The sequence below is a fragment of the Musa acuminata genome, chromosome BXJ2-5 (genome assembly GCF_036884655.1).
Source record: "Musa acuminata AAA Group cultivar baxijiao chromosome BXJ2-5, Cavendish_Baxijiao_AAA, whole genome shotgun sequence".
NCBI lineage: Eukaryota > Viridiplantae > Streptophyta > Magnoliopsida > Zingiberales > Musaceae > Musa > Musa acuminata.
Genome location: NC_088342.1, coordinates 36,427,147 through 36,436,760, shown reverse-complemented (window position 1 = coordinate 36,436,760; position 9,614 = coordinate 36,427,147).

The window sequence follows — 9,614 nt, the reverse complement described above, 5'->3', positions numbered from 1 at the left end:
AACATGTCCTCCAGGTAGATCAACATCAGGCTCTACACCATCTTCCTGCACATCTCCCCCATCACCCTGATATCCTAGAGGAGTAATTGGGTCACAATCTGCTAGTCCTTCTGTAGAAGTTTTGGTTGGTGCCTTCTTCTTCAAATCCTCAAAGGTTTGATCCTCAAAGAAGATCATATCTTTGCTCCTAAACACTTACTTTTTTGGATCCCAAAACCTATAACCAAAATGATCATGTGAGTAGCTAAGAAAAATACATTCTTTATTCTTACCATCCAGCTTGGATCTCTCATTATCTGGAACATGTACAAATGCATGACAACCAAACACTCTCAAATGCTTGTAGGAAATATCTTTCCCTGACTATACATGCTCTGCAACGTCACCATCTAGGGCTATACATGGTGACAAGTTGATCACATCAACTGTAGTCCTCAAAGCCTCATCCCAAAACCTTTTGGGTAGCTTGGCCTATGAAAGCATACATATGATCTTTTCCATGATGGTGCGGTTCATCTTCTATGCAATTGCATTATGCTGAGGTGTATTAGGAACTGTCATCTTATGTTGGATCTCATGCGACTTGCAATAATCATTAAATAATCCTGTGGACTCACCACCATTATATGATCTTATGCACTTCAATTACCTTTCTGTCTCCCTTTCAACCCTAGCATGAAACTTATTGAAGACATTAATCACCTGATCTTTGGTTTTTAAAACATAGGACCAAACTCTCCTGGAAAAATCATCTATAAAAGTGATAAAATAAAGTGCACCACTTATACCAGGATCATCAACAGATCCATCAGGAGTTTTTATCCTCAAAGGACCATATACATCTGTATAAAGATGATCTAAGGCATGTATTTTTCTAGACAAAGCAAGACTAGCAAATGAAACTCTATGTTGTTTACCAGCCAATCAATCAATACAAGGGTTTAAATGTATACCTTTGAGGTCTGGCAATACCTCTCTCTTAGAAAGAGCTTGCAGCCCCTTCTTGTTCATGTTTCCTAGTCGCCTATGTCACAACTCCATATTGAAGTCTTTCTTTGTAGCATTTAACTGCCCACTATAAGCTTTAGCCTACAATCTATAAAAGTATGACATTTCTTTCCACTAGCCACAATAAGAGAACTCTTACTGAGCTTCCATTGCCCTCTATGAAATCTGCTATCATAGTCTTCATCATCTAGCCTTCCAACTAAAATTAAATTCAGCCTCAAGTCAACCACATGCCTCACATCCTTAAGTACCAACTTGCAGCCAAGGTTGGTCTTTAAATGGATATCACCCATGCCAATGACGTCTGTTGTGCCATAGTTGCCCATCTTGACAACACCAAAATTTCCAGACCTGTATGTAGAAAAAAACTCCCTCTGTGGTGTAGTATGATAAGAAGCACATTTGTCAATCACCCACTCAAGATCCTGACACACACAAGAAAAAATATCCTCAAAAGGAGACAAAAATTAAATAATCACCACCCTGCACTATAGCTATGATATTATCTTTTGACTCTGTAGACTCTACTTCTTTTCCCTTTTACTTGCTCTTCTTAGGTTGCTTATATTGGTTCTTGTAATGTCCTTACTCACCACAGTTATAGCAAATAATATCTTTTCTTGATCTTGACTTGCCCTTACCCATGCGTGAACTGTTTCTAGACTTTGACCTTCCTCTATTCTAAGATAAGTGCTTATGAATCATTCTGAGATGTTGTTGAATTCTTTTTTCTCAACTTCTCATTCAACATACTACTTGTTACTTGACTCATGGTGATAATACCATCTAGTGCAGAATTAAGAAGGGAAACCACTAGTGTCTCCCAACTTTCTGGCAATGAATTGAGAAGTAACAATGCCTGCAACTTATCATCAAGAGACATTTTTATAGAGGATAACTAGTTAGTGATACTCTACATTTCATTCAAATGCTCAGCAATAGAAGCACCATCTCTATATTTTAGGTTCACAAGTTTTCTGATAAAAAAAGCTTTGTTGCCAGTTGTTTTTCTTTTACAGAGACCTTCCAACTTTTTCCAAAAAGAATATGCAGAACTTTCAATAGAAACATGGTGAAAGACGCTTTTATCATGCCATTGTCGAATAAACCCAACTGTTTTTTGATCTAACCTCCTCCACTCATCATCTATCATAGTTGTGGGTTTTGCACTATCCCCTGCAAAGGTCTATATAAATCTTTGTAATATAAAAGATCTTCCATTCTTGGTTTCCATATTATCCAATTATTTCCATTTAAACTAATCATGCGAGAAACATTACCGGCCTCTATGTTCAAATACAAAAATTAAATCACCACAACCGTATTCTGATATTAGTTGATGGGATATAAAGAGAAATAACTTTTGTATATGAAAAAATACTAGCTAGTCATAACATGCAGCAGAATTAAATAGAACCATAATCAAATAGAACACTAAGATAAACATGGATAACTCCTTCAATGTGAAGGGTAAAAACCACAAGGCAAACTAGAGATAAGCCACTATAATAATAATGAATATACAAATCTCAATCTCTTGCTCAAAACTCTAGCAACAATCATAAGAGAATAACTGGGATACAAGGATCACGTCACTGTGCACAATATCTAAATCCTCCCTAATTCTTCCCAAGTACTCACAGTAAGAATCTACAATAGATCTGATCTAACCTGAGATGAAAGCACTACTAGATGATTGAGAATAGTCTCTTTGTGTTGTCCTTGTCTTCTTCCCTTTCTTTCTCTTCTTTTTCTGCCTTGTTCTCCTCCTTTTCTTCGGAATCTTATGGCTGCCAAAATTTGCCTCATTGCTGCCTTTTTCTACCTCGTTTTATAGCCACCACACCCTCCCCTAATATAAATTAGGGTTAGGTTAAGAGGGGGTGAGTTGTGGGCTAATAAAGCTCACCTTGGGCTGAATATAGGCTATCAGCCCAACAACCTCCCCCTTCAGCCCATAAGGGAGGTTGTCCCAAGACTCCTCAATATGAAGCCATGTTGACCAGCTGTCGACATATCTCCTGTCTTTCTTTTGTTAAGGTCTTTGTCAACATATTTGCTCCGTTGTCATCTGTGTGAATTTTCTGAAGCTGCAACTTCTTCTCTCCAAATACATTTTGAATCTAGTGGTGATGAGGATAATAATTATGATAGGACTTGGCTGACGTCATATTATGCCTCACGCAACAGCACCTGGTCAACGCATACCGGAACGCCGACCGAGGCGCATTAACATCCTGCCAAAGCTTAATTATTCACGCCACGCCAACACAAAGTCAGACGCTACCAGCTTGCCCCCTGCAAGCGGGCAGCTCAAGAAGCAGTAAGCTTTCCTATAAATACCCTCTCGTTCATCAGAAAGAGAGGAGGGAGAGACAGACACACAAAAACACTTCTTTATCTGAAACCCCCTCCACATCTGCTAACTTGATCGTCAGAGGGGTCGAGCCGAGCGCCTCGGCCTGACCTTTGTGTAGGTGCGAAGCCGAAAGACGCCCCAGGGAGGTCCCCGTCGTCCGGACCCGAACTGAGCCGCGTTTGCCCCGAGGCCACGGCTCAAAGTTGTTTCCCACAACAAATTTGCGCTAGAGGAAGGGCCCGGAATGTCGGGTGACCACCCGAGCGGCTAAGATGAGCCCACGGCTGAGAGGTCACACCCGACCGAAGCCTCGGGGGAACCTCCCCCGCACGGAGACCATCGTGAACACCTTGCCATGACCTCCGAACGATATTGGCAAATATTCAATGACACGGGCTTGCCGCCGCCTGACGGCGCCCCAGTCGACCCAATGCCCATGTCGTCCGAGGCCTTTCAGGACCTCACTCTTCAAGTTCGAGCCCTGATGGAAATGGTGCAAACCATTATCCCGCTCATTTCTCATCCGACGCACCCGCCTGCGATCGAACCACTGCGACAATGCAAGGCGCCCGTTCGGGCCCACATGACGCTTTCGGAGCCCCCCACTTTGCCTCGGGTCCGACCGGCCCCACTCGGGGATCCAGTGATGGCAAACCTGAGCGGTCACCCGGAACCCGAGGCGCTCTCTTCGGACTCCCTGTGGGCCCAGTTGCGCTTCGTTAGCCAGCGACTCGATGAGGTGCAGAAAGAGGTTCACATGTCTAAGGGAGAGCTCGGGGAGGACGCACACCAAGGGTCTCCCTTCACGCCCGAGATACGGGATCTGACAGTCCCCCCAGACTTCCAACTCCCCTATCTAGACGCTTACGATGGCTCCGCCGACCCGACGGACCACGTAGCCGCTTTTCACGCCCAAATGGCACTATACGGAACCTTTGATGCCCTGATGTGCAGAGCGTTTCCTACCACTCTAAGAGGGTCGGCCCACGCGTGGTATGGCGGCTTGAGGACCGGAACTTTTGCTTCCTTCGACTAGCTCGCCAATGACTTCGAGCTCCACTTCGTAGTCTATGCATGGCCAAGGCCCTCCGTGGCACTGCTCCTCAGACTCAAACAAAGGGAGGACGAGCCCCTCTCACATTTTGTGGATCGCTTTGCCACGCAAATCCGGGGTTTGACAGACACTCACCCTTCTCTGCTGGTGCAGGCGTTTATAATAGGCCTACGACCTTCCAGATTCCTTTGGTCCCTCGTGGAGCGACCCCCCACCACAGTGCCAGAGATGCTCCAGCGGGCTAACCAGTACATCGCGGTAGAAGCCTGGGCGACCGTAAGGAGAAGGGACGACTTTCGGCAGCAGGCTCCATAGAAGGGGTCAAGCACCCGCGACGGCTATCCGATCTAGTCCTCGTGAAAAGGAAATTTAGGCCCTGCCTCAGTCTCTTCCGAGCGAAGGTTCAGTATCTACCTGACTACCTCCCGGCTCGCGGTTAGCCCCGGCCTAAATCCTTTTGAATCTACACGGCTCGGCCGAAGTATGCCGAGTCCACCTCAGCATGGCTTGCCAGCTTGAGTCGTGTCCCTCGGCCGTAGACTGCCCGAGTTATGCCTCAGGACGGCCTGCCCGCTTGAGTCGTGTCCTTCGGCCTTTGCCATATCCCTCGACCGTAGACTGCCGAACCCCCCTAAGGGCGGCCTGATGCCCGAGACCACGCCTATGCGGTCTGCCCGCCTACATCGTGCTACTCGACCGCATGAGGCCAGAAAGACCACGCCTACGCGGTCTGCTCGCCTGCGTCGTGCTACTCGGCCGCATGATTCCCGAGACCACACCTGCGCGACCAGCCCGCCTGCGTCGTGCTCCTCGGCTCCATGCCCCGAAACACACCTGTGCGGCCAGCTCGCCTGCGTCGTGCTCCTCGGCTCCATGCCCCGAGACACACCTGCGTGACCAGCCCGCCTGCGTCGTGCTCCTCGGCTCCATGCTCCTCGAGACACACCTACGCGGCCAACCCACCTACGTCGTGCTCCTCGGCTCCTCATGCTGCTCGAGACCACACCTACACGACCAGCCCGCCTGCGTCGTGCTCCTCGGCTCCATGCCCCGAGACACACCTGCGCAGCTAGCCCGCTTGCGTCGTGCTCCTCGGTTTAATGTTGCCCGAGACCACACCTACGCGGCCAGCCCACCTGCGTTGTGCTCCTCGGTTTCATATTGCTCGAGACCACACCTGCGCGGCCAGCCCGCCTACGTCGTGCTCCTTAGCTCCTCGACCCCATGACCTACGCGGTCGGCCCGCCTGCGTCGTGCTCCTCGGCTCCTCGGCCCCATGACCCGAGACACGCCTGCGCGGTCGGCCCGCCTGCGTCATGCTCCTCGGCTTCATGCTCTCCGAGACACGCCTGCGCGGCCAGCCTGCCTACGTCGTGCTCCTCGGCTCCATGACCCGAGACACGCCTGCGCGGCCAGCCCGCTTGCGTCGTGCTCCTCGGCTCCTCGGCCCCATGACCTGCCCGGCCAGCCCGGCTGCGTCGTGCTCCTCGGCCCCATGACCCGAGACATGCTTGCCCGGCCAGCCCGCCTGCATCGTGCTCCTCGGCTCCTCGGCTCCATGCTCTCCGAGACACACCTACGCGGCCAGCCCGCCTGCCTCGTGCTCCTTGGCTCCATGCTCCCCGAGACCGCATCTGCGCGGCCAGCCCACCTGAAAGCTGAACCCATGCCTCGGACTCCCATTACAACGACCGACGCATAGCTTCTTTCCAGGGGGAATATGATGAGGATAATAATTATGATAGGACTTGGCTGACGTCAGATGACGCCTCATGCAACAGCACCTGGTCAATGCATACCGGAACGCCGACCGAGGCGCATTAACATCCTACCAAAGCTCAATTCTTCACGCCACGCCAACACAAAGTCAAACGCTACCAGCCTGCCCCCTGCAAGCGGGTAGCTTAGGAAGCAGTAAGCTTGCCTATAAATACCCTCTCGTTCATCAGAAAGAGAGGAGGGACAGACAGACACACAAAAACACTTCTTCATTTGAAACCCCCTCCACATCTGCTAACTTGATCGTCGGAGGGGTCGGGCCGAGCGCCTCGGCTTGACCTTTGTGCAGGTGCGAAGCCGAAAGACCCCTCCAGACGCGCAGGCGAGGAGTTCCTGCCCGGAGGAGACGGCTCACCGTCCCGATCGGACATCGCACCCCACCGCCTCAGCGGGCTCGAGGAATGCCCCAAGGAGGTCCTCGTCGTCCGGACCCGAACCGAGCCGCGTCGGCCCCGAGGCCACGACTCAAAATTGTTTCCCACAACAAGTGGTATCTGACATCTATATGCTTTGACTTGGAATGAAACATTGGGTTCTTACACAAAGGGATGACACTCTGGCTGTCATAATACACCACATTATTTTCCTGTTTCAGCCCCAATTCTTGTAAGAATTCTTTTATCCATAACATTTCTTTGCATACCTCTATAGCAGCAATATATTTTGCTTCTGTGGTGGAGAGAGCAATACACCTTTACAACCTAGATTGTCATGACATAGCTCCCCTTGCAAAAGTAAGTACATAACCTAAAGTGGACTACCTCGTATCTATATCTCTTACCATATCTGCATCTGTGTAACCTGTCAACACAGGTGGTCCACCTCCAAAGCTTAAAAAAATCTTATAGCTCCCTCTAAGATATCTAAAAATCCACTTCACTCCTGCCCAGTGCTCTTTGCCTGGATTTGCAAGAAATCTGCTAGTAACACCCACTGCATATGCAATGTCCGGTCTCGTACATACCATCACGTATATTAAACTTCCAACTACTGAAACATAAAATACATCCTTGGTATCTCAAGTCTAAGGACCAGATATGCCACTGGGACTAAGGAATCGCTGTCTAACAATAAGGCATCATCAACCATCTATTCCTTAAACAGATTAATTAATGAACTCATTCTCTAATTAGCACCTATACTATATCCCTAGTGTCCCCACATGAGCAGCTATGAGACTAGTTGCATCCATCATATGGATGGGTATACAGAACACTAGTCTGTCCGGTTATCTCGATGTCCTTCTCGAGTAACCTATGACCGGGATTATTTAGGATCTGTGTTTAAAGGCAAATAAGTCTCATTATCATGATTTGATCATGATTCGATTTCCATTGCACAGATCCATGGACATCACAATATATTCAAATAATAGGCAATATAAAGTGATAAAATGCCAAATAATAATAACAAGCAAAAAGACTACATGTCAAGTCACACATGTCATCACTCACATGATTGGCTTACAGGGTATATATTACTATCATACCATGTATGATATTGTTAGGCCTATACAGTTTCTCCTCGAGTCTTGCTCTAATCAGATTCTCTTGGAGAACTTTTTTTCTCTCAATCTGAATGGCCCTGATCAAGGATTTGTCTATGCAAGAACATATGAGATATTCCTCTCATGATACTGAGAGTGGATGATTTTATCGACACTCAATAGCCCTCGTAAGGTTGGCTACCACTCCCGATAACCAACTATGCTAGATCTTGAACTTCCAGACCTATAAGTCCGATATCAAAGTGTGGAGTACTCATATAAGACATCCTTGGTGTCTCAAGTCTAAGGGCCAGGTACACCACTAGGACAACAACATCACTATCTGACAATAAGGTATCATCAACCATCCAGCATTCCATGAGAAGATCAATTAGTAAAGTCATTCTCCAATGTGCACTTGCATTGTAGTCATATTATCCCCACACGAGCAACTATGAGACCAGTTGCCTACTAGCCATATATGCCCTACAAGCCAATCATGTGAGTGATGGCATGTGTGACTTGACGTGCAATCTTTTTGCTTATTATATTTTGACATTTATCACTTTGTATTACTTATTACATATATGCATATATATAGAGCCAGGTTGTTCGTGCGAAAGATTGATTTTGAACTACATGTGTTGTGTTTTGGAGAATCTTTTGACATCAAAATCGTTGACACAAAAGGAGAGAGAGGGTAGCAATGCACATTCTCCAAAAGGCTACTTGAAGCCTTTGGCCACTTGCATGTAGGGGCCATAGGCGGCCAATGCCCATCTACCCACGGGCGACCTACGATTGCTGTGCCCGCGGGCAACGACACCTGCTTGGCAGAGGGGTCATGGAGCAGTGGTGCTTGTGGCCGCTACGCCCATGTGCAGAGGCGCTTGTAGTCACTGTGCCTGCGGGGGTGCCCACCTGCAGGGGCAGCGTCGCCCATGGGCGAGCCCCCCACGAGCAAGGGTGTCGCCCCCCCCCCTATAGTGGCCGTCGCCGTTAGGGTGGTGGCGGTGGTAACACAGTAGGGGAGAGGGTTAGGGTTTTTGGGAAAAAGGATAGTTTTACCCCTTAGAATTTCAAAAAATCCAAGTCTATCCTTTTTGTCTGAATTACCAAAATACCCCTCAGAATGAAGAAAATTTCATACATGTCCCTGATTTTAAAAAATATTAATTAATTAAATATTTAATTGATTATTATTTTTATTATTATCTAGTAGTCCTACATGATGATGATTTATACATGTGATATATGATATGTGGACGAATGATTATGGACCATGTGATGTTTGTACTTATTTTTATTATTATTGGGGCTTACTAGCCTCCATTTTATTTCTCATTTAATGTCGGGCCTGCATGCCTATGATTAATTTGTAATCACACAAGGAGGCACAGTAGGAGCATGGAAGCGATAGTGGGACCCACGATGCCGAGACGGACGATCGTGATTCATGGAGATATGTCGAGATGCCGATAGAATCGACGAGAACGAGATAGACGATCACAAGGTATAGACATGCACCGCTGCACACATAGATCTTGATGTGAGTGATTAGGCCTACTAGCTCAGGCCTGATCATATTAGGTTGTGGTCTATGATCATCTGTTGTGATTGCTCATGTGACGTGATTGTTTATACACCTACTAGATATGTATATATATTTGCATGCGATGTAGATATATATTAAATATGTATATGTATGACATGTCATATTAGGAGATCAAATTAAAATCCCATCTCTCGACAATATTAAGTCGGTAAATGTGAGGCAATTAGATTGACTCACGTGGCCTTCCAACATTATAGGTAGGGAACGATTCTCGTGTAAGATGAGTTGGTCAAGTTTCTCGAGGCTCACCTATATCATGATTCGTTATCTTGTCTATGACATAGAGATGTCACCGGTAACCTAAGGATATAGT